We start from the raw sequence: 17,945 nt of genomic DNA, 5'->3' as shown, positions 1-17,945 counted from the left end.
TTTTACTGAATTATGCTGCTGCCCCTGAGTCATGCTTTGGTATTAGGTTTTAGCTGTAGGTTTAAGTTATGCCAAAGGCAGGAAGGAGATGAATTTTAATTAGGCACCCATCTCTTGATGAATTCTCCTAGGATGCTTTGAAAATCCAGGCCCTAGAGCTGTCGTGTGTGTGCATGCTTGTTCCTGGGCATGTTGTATATATCTGTGCATACACAAATCTACATAAATAAATAAAGCGACACGATCAGATGTTCAAAGGCATTCAATCCTGAGCAGCACCCTGTTGTTCTTAACAAGGGTTGGTGCCTGCTGAGCTCCTCTGAAAAGCCAGTCCAGGTCTCTGACTGCAGGGAACGCTGAACTTTATACAGCTGAGATGAACGTACACCATTTCTGATGAGAATTAAGTTTTAATTGCTTTGCAAGATCTGGATCTGAGTGGGGTAGAACACTGCATCTCTCTAATCGTTTGGCGTTTCAGTTTCAACCCACCTCTCCCAGCCTGGTGATGACTTCAGGCACCATGGCAGCTTGAGTCCAAAGGCTCCTGTCATGGCAGTGGCAGAATTCAGAACGCCTGCTGCAGATGGGGTGAAAAAGGATTAAACAAATACCAGAAGTGCATGTTAAAATGTAAATGCAAGCTGTATTTATTTAAAGGGCTGTTATGATTGCTTAATTAGAGTTCTTAAAACCTAAAAAACTGTCTTTTAGTCCTCTAAACAGCTTGTGTTCTACACACAGCTAGAAAGGCAGGCCAGGCTCATCTCAGAGTGATGGACATACAGTGGACATCATTTTCAAACAAGTATTATTCAGGATCTGAGATTATTTTCTGTTTTGATTAAATTTTCTAAACTACTGAAAACTCTTTTTTAATTATTCATACAAGCAACAAACAAGTGGGCTCTGGTATGTGAATATGAAGGAGTGGAGGCCTCTAGATGTGCTTTTGAGAGCGCTCCTCATGTCAGCACACTCACTGGAGTTCATCTCCCCAGGGTCTGAAAGGCAGACTGCATTGAAAAGGAATCAGAACCATGAAGTTGCAAAACCACAAAATCTGACAAAGACAGAGGACTCAAATGATATCTCTCTCCATTAAAAAAAAAAAAAAAAAGACTTGACTCCATTAGCAAGAATTCAGTGAGGGGCAAAGAGCTGGTTGGAGCAATTCAGCATCTGTACTTTGCAGACGAAAAAACTGCACCACAGAAGATGAAGTGCCAATGGAGTCTGACAGCCATGTGTGACCCTGAAATGCCAAAGTGGACATTAGAGCCGGTCCTCGGACTCACAGATCCCTCGGCAGGGATCCCAAGCAGCCTCCCATGGTAGCCAACACATCTATACAGCTCAACCCTTCCCCTCCCACCCCATAATAAGATCAGAGCCCCTCCATTTGGCTTGCCTCTTGGGTTGCTGTAGCTCAGCAAAACAGACGATTCATGTATGAAGAAAATCTGTGGAGCTGCTGGAACATCCCATAGAGTGAGCAAGTCAAAAGGATCATTCTATATCCTTGCTTTTTCAGTGTAAGTAGTTAATGGGGAAATACCTCAGAAGTACATTTATACTTAATAAGTGGAAGACTGCAGGTACCTACCGTGTCAGCAGTCTGCTGCATAAATGCATAAAGCCATCTGTATCAAAAGTACTACTGATCTGTTTTTAAAAATGGTTAATTATTCTCACATTTTAAACCAATGGCACTTAAAAGAGATAGCATATAATAGACTGCAACATTTTCCAAACTAGTGCAATTTTTAAGGTGCTGCTAACACAGATCTATTGACTGATTTGCACTAATTACTTACAAAAGATGCTCCAGGGCAAATCGCACACTCTCACTCAATTTACAAAGGAGGTCTTTCAGCAATTGACAAGGTGTGCCCCTCCACTTGAACAGCTGTTGGATTGGAAGGAAAATAAATACTGAACTCCGAGAAAATGGAGAGAAAATGTTGTCAAGCTAACACAGAATTCTCTTCATGTTGTTAATTGTTAACACAAAATTCCCCTGGTTTTCATCATCCTGCAAAGGAGAAATGCACAACTGCCACAAATGTTAAATCTGTGTAAGAATTGGTCCTAACGTGCTAATTTGTTAATCTCCTTGTAAAGTATTTTTCAAATTTCTGTGCACACAGCACTTAGGACCGGACAGGAACCAAGGCAGGTAACTTCCTAGGAGGAATACATCCAAGGAAAGCACAAGGGGCCATCCCTTTACTTTTTTTTGTGCATGGGAACAAGGAAATTGTACCTAGCTATCTGCACTAGGCCCAATCAGCCCAATGGGCTCTAGAAAGAGGCTGTGGCCAAAAGCATCCAGCAGGCTGCTTATCAGCAGCATCTGGACAAAGCTGGATGCAGTCCCTCACAGTGCCCACCAAGCTTCCTGACTCACCATTTCTAATTACACATTAGAAAGCTGCACAGACAGGTGAGACAGAATGGCGGACAAGTTAGGAGTCTTTTTCACATTCCCACACTATGGTAGAATATATACACAATCAAAAAGCAATTTAAGTGAGCATTAATGGTGAAAAACAGGATGCCAGCATTGTCTACCACAACAGCTGTTCAGCATCTGAATGAAATACTGCATCCAGCGTTCACCCATCTCATAACATCCTTTTTGTAAGTCTCCGAGGTCACCTAAACACATTTATTGACTTCATTATTTTTATATAGGGGGAAAAAATGGATGCTGCTGCAGAGCTGAGCAAATATCTCACAATAAAATCTTTATTCAGTATATTTCATCTTTTTTTTTTTTTTACTGTTCTTGCAACACAGTGAAATTCTTACATTTACCGATTATCTAAAATCACTATCTGAGAATTTCTGCAGTAAATTTTTTTATGCTACAAGATGTTCTTGGAAAGTTCAGGGTGAATATTTACCATTAAGTCCGTGCTTGTTATTTAGATAAACCATGCAGCACTGTTTCTGTTCTCCAGTTGACTTATGTAATTGATAGGACAGCACAACTTGTGAATTTTAGTGGTGAGCATACATGACAAATCCACTAACAGTTGCTTAGAGTAGCTCAGATTCTAGGACATGACAATAATTAATTGCTTGAGGAATAAAATTAAAAAGCAACTTAAAGGATCACATGCCAGGTGTCCTATCCAGAAGAAACAGAACCAGAAAATGTGATAGCAATGCACAAATCAGAGGTTGATTAGTTGTACATATTGTGAAATGAAACTCCCAGTGCCACATTACATGAGAGTGTGGGTAAACTTTTTTTCCTGTTTTTTCTTCTTTTTTTTTCAAAAAAAAAAGCATTTTTAAAATGTATTTAAGAAGACTACTTAATTCCACTGAGTTCCCATTTCACTCATGGCCTGAATCAAAGACAGCCAGATCCTCAGATGCTACCAGTCACCCCGTGTCCTGTCGACATGTTGATGAACTTTTCATTTGCATGGAAAGTGTAGCTCACAATGTTCTCAGGTGAGATATATTAATAGGAATCCAGATGAACCCTAGATCGTTCAGGATATGATGATACTAACTCCTGCTGATACAGATGGATACTGATTTCACAATATAGAGTTCTGAAAAGTAGATTTGCTTCAGCGAGCTCATATTTGGATCTTGTTTTGAAGCATGCTAAGGAATTCAGACATCCTCAGGTACACATATATATAATTTTAGAGTGCTCTTAGCAATGAGTCTCTTCAAACTGAATGAGGTCTGAAATTTGCTTGACCCATCCCTATTAAAACAAATGAACCAACAAGTGAAGTACATAGCTCATTATGAGTATAAAAATAATTCAAAGCAAGCCCCCCACTGGCTCAGCACAAAGGGATGGCTCCTTGGTTGGTTGCTCAGGGCATAAGTAGCAATGACACAGATGCAAATTGTATTGGGGGAACAATGATGCAGAGCTATGTATGTGGGGAAAAGTTTCATCCTTTAACTGCACACAGGGGATCGTTCAGACGTCTGTTCAAAGGAAATTAAGCCACGAGCTCTGAACAAAAATGTCTCTTCTATGATGGGCAGACAGGGTGCCACAATTTCTAATGAGCCAAGTTTTATCCAAATGTTTTCTGAATGTTTGTGTATTTTTCACCAAAATAATTTTATTTAATTAGTACAGGAAATCCAAGTAAAGCATTAATGGATTTCTATAATTGCCAGAAACACATCAAAAGTAACAGAAGTCTTGATATGATGGCACGAGATTGACACTAAGAGGTACCACGTTCTCTTGGTTTTGGACTCCTTATCTTTCCACCAGTGTGCAAGTCAGTAAGTCACAGTTAAGTTCCAAAACCTGTCTTCATTAATACACAAATACAGGTCTAGCTCTATGCTAAATGTTTTTTATGACATTGTCTGCAAAAGAAGACAGTGTAAAAACTGCTGAAAGAGATTATGGTCACTTCATGTGCCCTGCATACACTGTACAGGAATGGCAAGGAAAAGCTCTGAGGCAGCTGCCTGACATTCAAGTTCCAACCATGCTGGTACAACTGAAATAAAGGCATTAGGACACTGCCAATCTCCCTTTCTTTTTAGTACTGCAAGTGATGTTTCAGATGATCACTCACCAGAGGTTCAGCAGCGATGCCCATGCTGACACCCAAGTTAATGCAAAAGACCAAAAGGAACATATCCCTCCAATGAGCTCCTCTAGATCTGACATAGGTGACATTCACAGTGTGGTCTCATCTTGACTTCCAGTAGTCACATGTATCTCTCAGTTGCCCAGCCTTTGGGACTAGTCCATCTGTGGGCAATCTCAAAACGGGAAATGACTGACACGAAACACATGGAGTAGCTTGCTGTCTTCTAGAGTCTGTTGTGATAGGACAAGGGGAAATGGTTCCAAACTAAAAGTGAAGATATTTCCAGTGATTGGATATATGGAAAAAGCTATTTATAATAAAGGTTGCCCAGAGAGGTGGTGGATGCCCTGTGCCTTAAGACATTCAAGGTCAGACTGGACCAGGCTGTGAGCAACCTGATGGAGCTGTAGATGTCACTGTACATTGCGAGGCAGTTGGACTAGATGGCCTTTAAGAGCCCTTTCCAACACAATTCTATGATTCTGTTCTATGATTTTATTTGGTGATTCTTTCAACAAAACTCCAGAGGTGACACAAAGAGGACAAAATCCTTATCCTCCTGAAAACAGTGCGATCTTTGCCATTTACTCCAGGGGGAACCAGGATTCCTTTTCAAGATGCATTGAAAAAAAGATTGCAGTCTCATTCTGAAGTATTAACTTCTGTATCTTCAATAGCTGCTGATTTACACTTCCTGAGAATCTGACCTTTCAATGTTACAGGGAGCTTGGACTCGCTCTACTGCTTGCTGGCATTGCTACTCACCAGCCCAACCCTGTGCCGTGGATAACAAGAGAGCTTTAATCCCCAGCACTCTCAATCAACACCTTTCACCAGTGTCGAATTCACATTTTGTTTTGTTTCCTTAATGGAAGCTCACAGAAGACCAAAACTGATAAACTCCCTCTTGCTCAGACTGCAGGAGCACAGGATAATATACAAGTTAAATGAAACATTAGGAGGAATAGAAAGCACTTTAGAAAACATGCACTGCCTCTTTAACATTTCAAATTTTTCTTTTAACATAAAATTACAGCATAATATGAGAAAGGAATTCAGCGAGATGCTCTATCACAATACTTGGGCAACTTTAACTCATCTCAAGTGTTATTATAAGAAATAGAATTTACTGGTATGGACTTATATTCAATAGCACTCCTTCCCTTTTTAATGAAATGTCATTATTCCAATACAAATCCTTTCATTCTGCAACCCGCTCCCCCCTTCATCTCACTATATTTCATTTCCTGCAGTTACGTGATATTATTGCCTTTTTTTTCCACAGCTATTGATTTAGGTGTATATGGTTATTACAATGCAAAATAAAACAGTTCCCCCATCCATTCTACCTTGTACCGTTGAACATTAACTTAATTTGTTTCAAATCTGCATTTGATTTGGCAAGGAAACCATTTATCTTTATGAAGAAAGCCCTCATAAAGTAGGGACTTCAGGAGATCACTGCTTTAAAAATTTAATAGCCTTGTGTCTTATACACTAGAAAAATGAATTAAACCTTCAAATATTATATGTCTCAATGTAACCTTTTTGCATTTCATACTATGTTTAATTTATTATATCCCAGGAAGAAAAAAAAACCAAGACAGATAAAGTCTCATTAGATTTAGGGTGGTAGTTGGTTCTCAGTTTTGTTTTGGCTTGGGTTGGGTTCTTTACATTCCAGGACTAAAAGTCTATCAACTTGATATTAGCAGTGGGATGTAGCTGAATGTGGTCAGGCTGGTGGTGGTTCTTCTATGTTTGATTTTGCTTGATTTGGTTCTCAGTACTGACGAGAATCACTCAGCTCTGAAGCCACCTACAAAGTTGACCTTCCAAACCATATGTAACATGCAGTGTCTCTAAGAATGATTTCTGTGGAATGAGCACAGGACAAGCTTTCAGAGTCCACAGCAATCACAAATCAAAATAATTTATGCATTCTCACTAAAACCAGAATGTTTGGATTGCAATGTAGTGTGTGATAACTTTGGCGTGACTGGTGAAAGAATGAGGTAGGAAGAAGAAACATCCGTGACTGTAATGGAAAGGTTCTGCTTTAAAGAGCCAGTCACTTGTATGACTAGGCCGATGAACAATCTTAGCCAAAGAAAAGAAAACATCGTGTTTCCAAGACTGATTCTTGGGAAGGCCAATGTCACAAATGCAACCCTTGGTAACAGTATACTTATTCTTACTCTGAGGATAGACAGCTCATATGGCTTGGTCTGGGTGAATATGACATCAAGTTTAACCCCTAATTAGCAAAGTAGAAACACATTGACAGGTCCTCTAAGCCTAGAACTAAAAGCAAATGAAACTGTGAGCAAAAAATCAGAGCACTTATTTAGATGACAAATTATAAAGGTAATATCTAACTTTAGGACATGAAAGACAGAATTTTAATATATTTTAATATAGTGCTCAAAATAATTTGTTACCACTCCCAGTAGTGAAAAAATCATTGTCAAAAGATACCTTGAAAGAAGAAAGAGCTTCAAGCAGAGAGGCATCAAGAAAGAACCACAGTACACTTAAGCAGAAGTAAAAGCATCTCAAAGGACTCCCTTTGGGAAGCCAAGAAAGAGAAGGGAAGGTGGCCATGAAAGAGCTAAAAGTTGTGTAAGCAGGGAAAGAAGGAAGCTCATAATGCTCAAATGTAAAATAAATTCACCATCAGGACAACTTCCATCAGCATGCACCGCCACATTACTGAGCTATATTATTTGGTGCACCTAAGTTTTATTGATTTTACAACCATAAAGTAAACAACAGACACTAGAAATGCATTGAATTGGTCTCATTACAAATCTCCCTGCCTGTATCTTATAACATTCTTAAGCTGCATTTAGCAAGCAACCTGGAAAGAGCTGATATACTGTGTAAACACATTAGAAACATGACTGTATTTGCCTATTTCTTCCCAGTAGGTAAAAAAGGGCTATTTTCATTGGATGATCTCCAGAAGTGAAATCAGAGCACAGCATTGTGATTAGTCAGCTCATACACTGAATTCCCAGTTTCAGTAAGAATAAGTAACATTCTAATTTAAAGCTGATATTTGACACCGTATGAGAGGGAAGGGGTTTGCTTTCCATTTTCTCCATGGACAACAGCAGTAAACTGCAAAACTCCCTGCTAAAGTGTATGATCTTTGGAGAATGCTAATTGACCTACTAAAGTTGGCTTATTTTATTCGATGAAATTTGCTTATCACAGGCCTCTAGGTGCTTTACACAAACAATATAAATGAAAATAATGAATAAACCAAATACCTAAGTGACAACGGGGACCACATCAATAGCTATCTGCCCAACAGAATATGGCTCAAAAGAAACTATATTATAGCATCCGATCATCTCCAAAGAGGGAACTCTCCCCCCTTCTGAGGTTTGCTTTATTTCTAAGCACAGGGGGATTTGTTAGTTTGAGGCAGATCAGGTATATCCGCCCCTTGCAGACTGCAGAGCACGGCAGTTCTGTGAATAAGAGCACGCATGCAGAATTGATGCCATCCCGTGGGTGTAGAAAGTGGATATACAGGGAGTGCAGATAGTGATGAGAGCTCCTGCACTGCCAGGACAGAATTCCTCAGTGCGGTGGCTGGGCTGAGCTTACAGCACAAAGCTGCACAGCTCTCAGGCACCCTCCTGTTGGTCCCCTGCTCTCATGCAGCCTGCGGGGCAGGCACAACAGCAGAAAAGCTTATCTCTGATTTTAGGCATTTTCTGAAGTACAGAGTTCCTCATAAAAAATCCTGTAATCATTTTTTTGTTTACCTCTTTCTCTTTGCTTTGATTACATTCTATTTTGTTGCTATTTCTGCGTGTTAGTTTCCTGCTCAGGATGAAGGGAGCAGCTCTCACGGAAAGGCTCAGCCAGCTCCCATGTTCTCTCGAGATCAACCAGGTCAGAAAAAAGCCTGGTGTAGGAACCTGGGCAGGATCTGAGAGCACAGCCATCACCTGGTGTGAGTCACAGCAATGCTAGAGGGATACAAATTATGAGAGTGTAAATGTAATATTGAATTAACCAGACTAGGCTCATGCCAGCTAGCTAACCAAACAAAGCTCAGCATGCCTTAATTCACCTGTCTGTCTGGGCAGCTCTGCTGCTTGCTCTGAACTTGTCGGTCTAAGGCTGCCGGAGTCTTTGGTATCTGAGAGCCCACTGTCCCAGCACTAAAGACCATGCTCTGTGTCAGGGTCCTAGCACTGCCTGCCACACACGTGTGTCCTGCTGTCGCCACTGCCTGCAACGAAGGGTTCAGGCTACGACAGGAACTGACCAGCTGCAGAAGTGCAACACACCTTTCGCTACATTCATGATTCCCAAGAACTATGCAACTGACCTCCTTTAAAGGTATCCACTGATTCTTTGGCTACTGACAGTAAAGCACACCATAATACTGTTCTTCACTTATTCCATCCCACTTAACAGCAGGTATGTGGAGAAACATAGCTCTTCTTCATAGATTTAAAAGTTCACATGGGAAGAAGCTTCATTCAGTCTTCTGCTAACATGAGATACACTTCACAGCTGTAATTTCCTGCAGCATCTAAATGTTTCCTGTTAATATTTTCCATGTTGTTGCTGTTTTTATGAAAAAAAAAAAAAGCCTTCTAAATATTAACATCTTTAGATGGCAGAATGGAAAAAGCTAACATAACTCTTAGAGACACCACATACAAATCCAGAAACAGATCTGAAGCCAGATTTCTCAGCACTCTCTAAATTGTGTCACAGAGGACAGACCAAAAATCCAGTCCAACTTTCTGCTTTTCCTCACACAGTGCTCCAATGTTGTAATTTGACGTCAGTTGCAGCCAGAAGACAAGCCCCATTTCTGTGCTGTAACACAGATCGTGCACCTTTATTTTCTCATTTATCCACATTCATTCTTCTGCTGCCTCCTCCTCACATTGCCATGGCACATAATAATCACACCGCTGCTTATAATGCTTGGAGGAGAAGCTTAGGCTCCTTTTCTTGGAGAAAAAAAGAAGTTAGTAACTATTAGGACAGCTGCTCTGTGCTCTTGGACTGGAAGTTTTTAACTCAATGGGAGATTTGAAAGATAGGGAACGCTAAACACAATAATAATACAAAGTTGCCAAAAACAAAAACTAAAATTAAAAAACACAAAAAATTGGATTTTAGTCCTCTAGTGGTTCTTGGCCATACTCACAAATTCCATTTTATGCCTTAATGACTGTCATACTGTGAGCAGCTAAAGGATGGGGATGTCTACCAAGACAGAAGAGCAGAACTTCTCCAGAAGTGTGCCCAGCATTTGCCAGGAGTTTTATTGCCCCCAAGAAAACTGGAAAACGCCTTACCCTGGTAGAGAGCAGCAACATACCAGTAAACAACTTCTGTTGTTATGTTGTTCCTTTGTTTGTGCTGCCTGGAAGGCAGAACCAGTTTTGATGGTACGAGCATTTCTTGGGCTATGCTGGCTGCCCAGCCCAACAGCTCAGCAAAAAGCACTGGGCTCCTTCCTCCCCTGGTACCTGCAACCCACAGGTGTCAGCCTTCCCCAGTTCTTACTTCTTCTCTTACTTCTTCTTGCTTACTTCTTGCTCTTGCAATTAGTGTCAGCTGAGCTGACACAGAACACACGTCTCGCTACACACAGGTCTTGCTAGATCTCACGTATCTCTAATTTCAGAATACTTTGCTACAAACTGGCCTAGATCGTGGTCTGTAGGAGCAGTGAGAAAAGCTCGCTCTGCTGGAGCCACGCTCAGGATCAGACAGCTCGGATCAGACACTGCTCAGCTGACTGAAATACAGCTTTTGAAGATCTTTGCAAGCTTTCTGATTAACATTAGAAACAAAAGTGTGCTTATCATTTCAAATAAGAAACTCCTTCTTTGAGAAAATGCATGCACTGTGGCTTTGTCATAAATCTGTGAAATTTCTAGCCAGAATTCTGTTAAAAAGTGAACAGAAGGCCAGTTCCTCCAGTCATACTGAGCCAGAGCTACAGTGCCTGGCAAAGCCTTGCTTTAACAGGAGCCAAGCGTGACCCTGTGGGTTGCTCTGACTCTAGCACCATCCTCCACATATTAAGTCAATTAAACCAATGAGATTGCATGTGGACACAAGTGAACCTCAGCAACCATCCCCTGACATGGCACTCTTTATCTGTTTGCCTTTTTCCATAGGTCTGCATGTGTTTCTGCCAATTGAATGTACAGCAAAGCATGGGGCCCACGACTGTTTGTACATCGATCTTTTCGAGTGCCATTTCTGTCTTCTCCTGTGTGAGATCACACAACCACACTCTCCTAGCTCTCTCATTCAGCATGTTGATTATTTGTATGCAAATCCATATTTTAAACACACGTGAGCAAAAAATAAAGCGCACAGAGTCTTTGCAAGTGTCCATGACATGAAAGACTTCCAGTGACTTAAGCTATTTTCCTTGCTGCCATGCTGTCAGATGATTTTCCTGCCATTAACACATGCCTATACAAGCCAAACTAATGCTTACCTATTGGGAGATACATGAGGAAATAAATGCAATTACGAGCTAGATGTAATCACAATTGCCTAACTATTAAAGCTGCTGTATGCTCTCATGGTTTAGTTAACAATATATGCAGAAGAGTGGAATTGCTTGATGTTCCCAGAAAAGGGGAAAAGAAGGAAAAAAAGATAAATATGGCCTCTTTCATTTATATCTGTGAAAACACAACATTTAAATGCAGAATTTGACTTTCCAAATATCACATCAAAAACCTTTTAACAAAAACAGCAGGAAGAGAAAGCTCTTTAAACCATGATATTCCATGAAGGATTATGAAAATAGAGGTCATTGCAAGAAAGAGAATTGCAAATACAACTTGAAAAGCTTCTCACATTTGTAAATACATCGAAGAGAATTTATTCCTCTCTGGTTTTGCTACCAGAGGATATTTACAGGTTCCCAGGGAAAAAGGAAGGAAAAAAAAAGGACATCAAATTTGATATACTCTGTGTGGTGCAACATGCTGATGTGTCGTAGTAACACTCAACTGAGCTTCAAAGGAAATGAGTTTTTGAGGCTGGAGTTACACATTATGGGCCTGATCCTGACAGCACACTGAGTGTTCCCTGTGAGCCTCTGCCTGCCCTCAGCTCCCACTGAATTCCGAGACAGCTTTTGATTTTGTTTGGTGCAGAAGTAATGAGGCAACATTGCAGTGTGCTTCACAAGAGCCAAACTGCATCTGCTCACAGAGCCCAACTCTCTGGGGCCTGGTTCCTTCATTAAGGTTCGAGAGTATAAAACAGTAATAATTATGGCAGCAGTAATAAAGTAGGTCTTTGTCCCTGACTCTGTGCAGGGATGTTTCTTACCCAGCTGGCACAAAATACAGCTGGGTGCTTTCACATGTGCTTTGGCTTATCATGGGCCCCCAAGCTTGTGTTCCTCAGCCTTTGCCTGACAGGCACTGCTTGCAGCTTTCAGACCTGGCTCAGCAAGGTCCGATTTTCATCACACCCCAAGTATTGGCATTCTTAAAGATATAACTCTTGAAAGCATAGGCTTTCCTATTTCCAAGCACAAACCTGCTACCACTAGCAGGTGATGTGCACACAGCCCTTTGGGCTCCAGCCCTGGGAGGTGCTGATTTGGGCAGATCACACCTTTCAGTCCATTATGGAGGAATGGCTCCCACAAAGTCCAGCTCAGCTCCGCTGGTACACGCACTCACAGATGAACAAGGCATAAAACTCCTTCTGACTTAAGCCAGATTACCTGAAACTCCAGATATTTCTATGGCTGCACCATGAAAACAGACTAGAATCAAGCGAGACAGGAGAAGCAGCTTTCCTGGACCAAACTTGTGGTGAATCAAAGCTGGAAAAGATCTGCTTCTGTAGTCTGCAGCACAGTTGAGGTCGTAGTTACCCATACTGGAAAACAAGTCCAACCAGTGCTGCTCCATGCAAAATGCTGTATGTTTGCCTTTTCCAATCAGGCTGTCCAGCTTTGCTTGAACTTCATGGCTGCAAGGTGAACACTGATGGCTGAAACTAATGGCAAAGCCTTCAGAGGTTTTAGTAGAACCAAGACTTCACCTTATGATTTCCTTCTGTTAAAGCAAATCAAGCAGAGACACAGCTCAACTTCTCACTGCCCAGACATCTGATATCAATAAGACTTTTTTACTCTGTCCAAAACTATATTTAAATTGCATTTCTGGCAGGTTTTGAGATGTGTGATATAGATCTCCTGCTATCACATCAGATGTAGTTTCCTTCAGAACTGTTGAACCAGATGTAAAATGTGAGAGATGTAAAAAGTAAAATAAAAACCCTGCTCAGAGTAAAGTGTTTCTGGCATGTGGCTATTATAAATGGGAGTTTTAGATGTCTATCTGCACTCCAGCCATTTAAGAGGGTACACAGTACCATAACTCTCTTGGAGCTGATTAGTGCCAGCTACTTGTGATCAGTAGGAATTTAAAAACCAAGGGCTGCCAAACACTAACAATTTAAAAACTGTATGCCAGCAATGTGCTGCAACTGAATATTCTGTAGTGCACTTAATTTCAAAGTAGAGCCATATTTAGAACACTGGGGGGGAAAGCTAATTTATCACGTCAATATTTGCTTTTCAGCACTTAGAACTATGCATGTGCTGTTTCTTACTGACAAAGAGAACTGGAGGCACAGAGAGAAAGGAATTCTTGCGAGTATGTCAAGCATCAGTGCACTTACACAGACAACAGGTAGAGCTGTAAAGTACTTCTCCCTTTGCGAGCACAAAATTGTCTCGTTTGAATCTCAGTTGCAAATGTGTGCAGGTATAGAACTGAGTTACAAATGGAGAAAGGTGAACAAATACTTCGGCAGCAAAGGTGAGTAAAAGCACGGTGACAGTGAGGGAGAAACAGCTGCACCCCAGCACATTCGCATCCTGGCTCTATCCTGCACAGCACAGACTGAACAATCGCTTCCTTGCATGACATTCAGCACCACCTGAGCAATGAGGGGATTTAACCAACTGTGTGTTCCACAGAGATGGGCAGTAATTCTCCTGTCACTGTTTTTATCTCTTTGCAACCTCTTTTTATTCCAAAGAAATCACTCCTGATTTATTGTACAGAGTGAAGAATTAGGCTGAGTCTGTTTCATCACAAGACCACAAAGGCAGGGATTCCCACCTCACAGGGACTCAGTTTTTGCCTCCCTTGGAGAGTATGTATCTATTAGCACCCCAGAGACAGTGTGCTGCTCAGAGCCTTCAGTTAGCTACTGCAGCTTGAGCCATGCTAAAAAGTGAATGTAATTGCATCTAGTGGCCAAACCAAGAGAAAAGAGAAGAAAAAAGAAAAGCCATGAAACCATTTCCTTCGATCATCAGGAAATAAAAAGTGTTTCCAAGAAATAAAATCTGATGAGAGGAAAGTTCTGCCTTGTCCCAGGGGAAAGGCGATGGCTTTGTTGTGAGCAGCACCCTGACACCAGCTCAGAGATGCAGGGATGGGTGCTGCTGACAGTGGCCACAAAGGACTGAATCTGCTGTGAAGAAGGCTCCTTCCATCACTCTTGATCTTGAAAAATCCCCAAGGGATTTTCCTTTTCTTCTTTTATTTTTTTTTTAGCACGAAAGACTTTCATAGTTTATCAGGCCAAAAAGCCTTACTGAATTGAACTGAGTTAGAAGCACCGCCAGAGTAATAAAAATGATCCACAGTCCTTGTAGTTAGTCTGTATCTACACCATGTTTTCTGTTAGTACCTAAACCCCCTTAAGTAAACACGATATATTGAAAACTCTGTGCTTAGCCAAGCTCCTTCACCAGTGTGAGCAACTTGTAGGAGTTCAAGAAAGGCAAATGCTAACAGCTCTTTGACAAGCTGGTTTCCTCCTGCCAGGCATGGGGCAGAGGAACCAAGAGAACAGCCCCTGCATCACTGCAGAGCAAAGAATGTGCTAATTCCTGGCCTTGCTGACTTCTGGCAAGGGCTGCCTGGATCTTTTAACATCACTGCAATTTGTAATTGTTCAAACTGATGGCATCCTAGTTAAAATGAACAATAAAAAACATGCATGAGATGAGGCTCAAGGTTTGAAGACATGGTGGTAGGATGGAGAGCAGGGATTTGGGCGAGGGGAGTTAAAGAGGTCTCTATGTTCCATACAGAGGGGCTAAAACAGGGCCTGCACTCCAGCTGTGTGGATGCAGAGATCTGTGACCGTTCCTAATTGGGAACAGTGCACGTCCCGTGGAAGACCAAACACACTGTGCTTGCAGGGAGCTGCCATCCACCCTGCTGTAGCCAGAGGGCCTGAACAGAAGCTGTGGAGTTATGAACCTACTTGTGATGACAAACGCAGAGATTCCTCAATCAGTATTTTAATTTGTGATCCTGCACTGAATTACTGCACCTCACTCATGCACACACAGAATCTTAGATACGGCCAATGCTTCACTAGCTGGAAATCCAGGTCTTCTCACTGCACTGGAAAGATCACTACAGATTATGTTTGGTAGATGCCCACTATGAATTCTCACATATTCTTAAAGAAATTCTGTAATTCTAAAAAAACCCAACACCTTGATTCTAATGGTAAGTGACATTTTAGCTCAGTCGCAATTACAGTCAACGTGACTTACTCTTCACTGTAGTAGCAGGATATGATCCTGAAGTTCATACAGGGTTAAGTTTGTTATCCTCAGAGATTTCTTAATGACTCTTGTTATCTAAGCCTCATAATGGTGACTGTGTATTATGTTTTCAGTGCACATCCTCAGACATATTAGGACATGAAGTGAACCTGACAGGGAGGAGAATATTTCCTTTCTCCTCTGAAGTGCCCCAGGAGGGCTTTCTGCAGGTGACCTCCTCAGACCCTGGCTCTACATTAGAGTTATTGTCCTGAGAGAAGATTCAGTTAAAACACCCAATTCATTTCATATAGTGCTCTTGAGTTTATTCTTAGTGGCAGCTAACTTGTAAAATTTTATTATGGATTCTTCTTTGGTTTGCTTGATGGAAAACAATTGTTCTATCATCACATCTAAATGCTGTTGTGTGTGTTTCTTATATACCTTGGTGGAGCAAGCAGTTTTCTTTCCATTCCTTTTTTCAGATAAAATGCTAATTTTGGTTAAAAAGAAATTCAAAATATCCATCCTGGGATGATATTATCAGTATCTTAATTTAGATTTCACACTTCTATATAGCTGTGTTCAAGTTGGTCTGCCAGCCTAAAATAAGCCTTGTGGCTTGTGAACACAACCTGTGGACCAAGTAACGTTATTATTAGTAGTAGTATTAGTATTAGTATTATAGCACCATGTTGATTTCTTTTAGAAGGGCAGAGCTCACTGGTTAGGCATCACACAAATGCTTGGTAGGCTTCATCTACACTCAGAAGTGCTCCTGCTGTTCACAGACAGAAGACACAGTGCCAGTGAGTCGTAGCCCAGCAAGGGGAGCTGAAGCACAGAAAAAAATGCATGTTCTGCAGAAACAAAAAGCAATCTCTGAAGAAGCAGATCTCTACCAGCTGCACTGGGACAGCCAGCAGCAGAGCCCTGTCGGACTGCAGTGCTTTACCAGCTCTGCTTCTGAATGCACTGACACAGCCATGCTACATACGAAGACAGTCTATCTAGAAGTAATTCAGGGACCACTGCACGTAATTGTGGAGGACAGGAGTACCCCATGTTCCCCCCATGGGGCTCAGGAGGTGTGGGAAGAGCTGTGCTGCCACTTAGAACCAAGACAATGTCAATGACAAGAGCTAAACCTGTACAATTCATTTACATGGATGTTTTGAGAGGATTGTAGAGCAAAACTTACTTTGAAATATACTGCTCTACATATGACTTTGGCAGTGAGCTATTCCTTACCCTACAATAAAGTGCTTGGTGCCATGACATCATCCAGTTCAGCCCACCAAGATGGGCACAAAGATGAGCTACACCTCTCCCTTCCCTTAGCAACATGTTCTCTACAATCAGAGAAATAAAAATGGACAATGAATATCACTGGAACCTTTTAAAACTTGCCTGAAATTGCAGGGGGAAACAAAAGCCAACAGCTTGCAAAGTGCAGGAGGTGCCTTCCCTCCAAGTCAAAGATGCCTTTGGAAAAGCACAGCTTTGAGTTGGATGGGAGGTGCTATGTGCCCTCCCTTCCATAGGGATACACACATTAGAAGTCTGATAGAAATTTAAAAATAATGCAACATTGCCATTGTTTTCTGTGGTTTCAGGTGAGGACAGTCAGAGCGCACAGGAGGTCGAACCTGAAATATTTGCAACGTTGTGCTGCCCATATATCAAGCCTTTTCTCTTAAATCTCTGGGCAACGGGCATTTAAATCGAGGCTCAGCACTTATCCTAAAAAATTGCTGTTTGTAAGATGCAGTTTCTAGTAGAATTTTCTCTTGCAAAACCATTTGCTATCTACTGAAAAATTCACAGATCCTTACAGAGCCATTATTCACATATTTGGTACATATCAAGTGAAAAATACAAGCCACCAGAAATATTATACAGTTTCTTCAGTGCTCAACAGTCCAATTGCTCTGATGAGGTGGCAGATGCAATCTAGGAAATTAAAGTCAAGCGAGTGCTGCAGGGTTGTATTTAGAATCTGGCTGAAAGCACAAGGACCATTTGAAGCAGCTCTGTGCAAAACCTGTTCACAGGGAGGAATCTTGTTTCATAGCAAGAACCATGGTGGGGTTAAAGCCTTTAAAAAAACCCACGAACAAACAGGTCTCCTAGAAAAGGTATGCAATGTGATTTTAGTTAAGGCTTAATAGAAACTCCTAGGAGATCACCCAGTGTTTTTCATGCTTGCATATGCACTTGAACATCATTTTAGAGGTATGTAGAATTATGCAATACCATGGATATTAACATGGTAATGAATATTAACATGATAATTAATAATATACTTAAGTGTATGTCATGCAGCTGAGTGAGCCAAGAATGAACCAAATGTATTGTACCAACTAACCCCCCACAGTTACAAGACAGAAATGAACAGCATTTTGTAATTATACACAGTGACATATTTTCTCATATCTACTGCCAAAAAAAATATCACTTTCTGGAATTAAAAGAGAGAGCAGCAAATAGAAACAGCTATGTCATCAGCAATTGCAAACATGTTTTCAGCTCCAGCTTCTGATAACTATCCAAAGACGTTCTTTTAATTGGTTAAATTGACAACTGTCCAAAAATGCAGGGCTGTGTTCACTCCTAACAAGTCAAACAGAAATCAGAGTGCCAGAGAAGTTTTGCAAGGAGACAGGAATTAGCAAATGGGTAGCACAACCCAAAAGTGAATGGTGCTGCTTGTAAAGGAGCATCTTAGATATTGCAAGACT

General features: G+C 41.1%; 1 long non-coding RNA gene across 2 annotated transcripts in view; it reads right to left on the bottom strand.

The window, feature by feature from the left end:
• LOC125699472 (uncharacterized) overlaps positions 1-17,945 on the bottom strand; it is a 280,743-nt gene that overhangs the window by 251,035 nt on the left and 11,763 nt on the right. The window contains exon 1 of one of the 2 annotated variants that reach the window (XR_007379577.1): positions 493-580. The exons of the other annotated variant lie outside the window; for it this stretch is intronic. This is a non-coding gene — a long non-coding RNA (uncharacterized LOC125699472). Of the gene's footprint in view, positions 1-492; positions 581-17,945 lie in introns of those variants that run through there. 2 annotated transcript variants of the gene reach the window in all.

The sequence above is a fragment of the Lagopus muta genome, chromosome 12 (assembly GCF_023343835.1).
Source record: "Lagopus muta isolate bLagMut1 chromosome 12, bLagMut1 primary, whole genome shotgun sequence".
In the NCBI taxonomy this organism is placed as follows: Eukaryota; Metazoa; Chordata; class Aves; order Galliformes; family Phasianidae; genus Lagopus; species Lagopus muta.
This window is presented reverse-complemented; position numbering and strand designations above follow the sequence as displayed.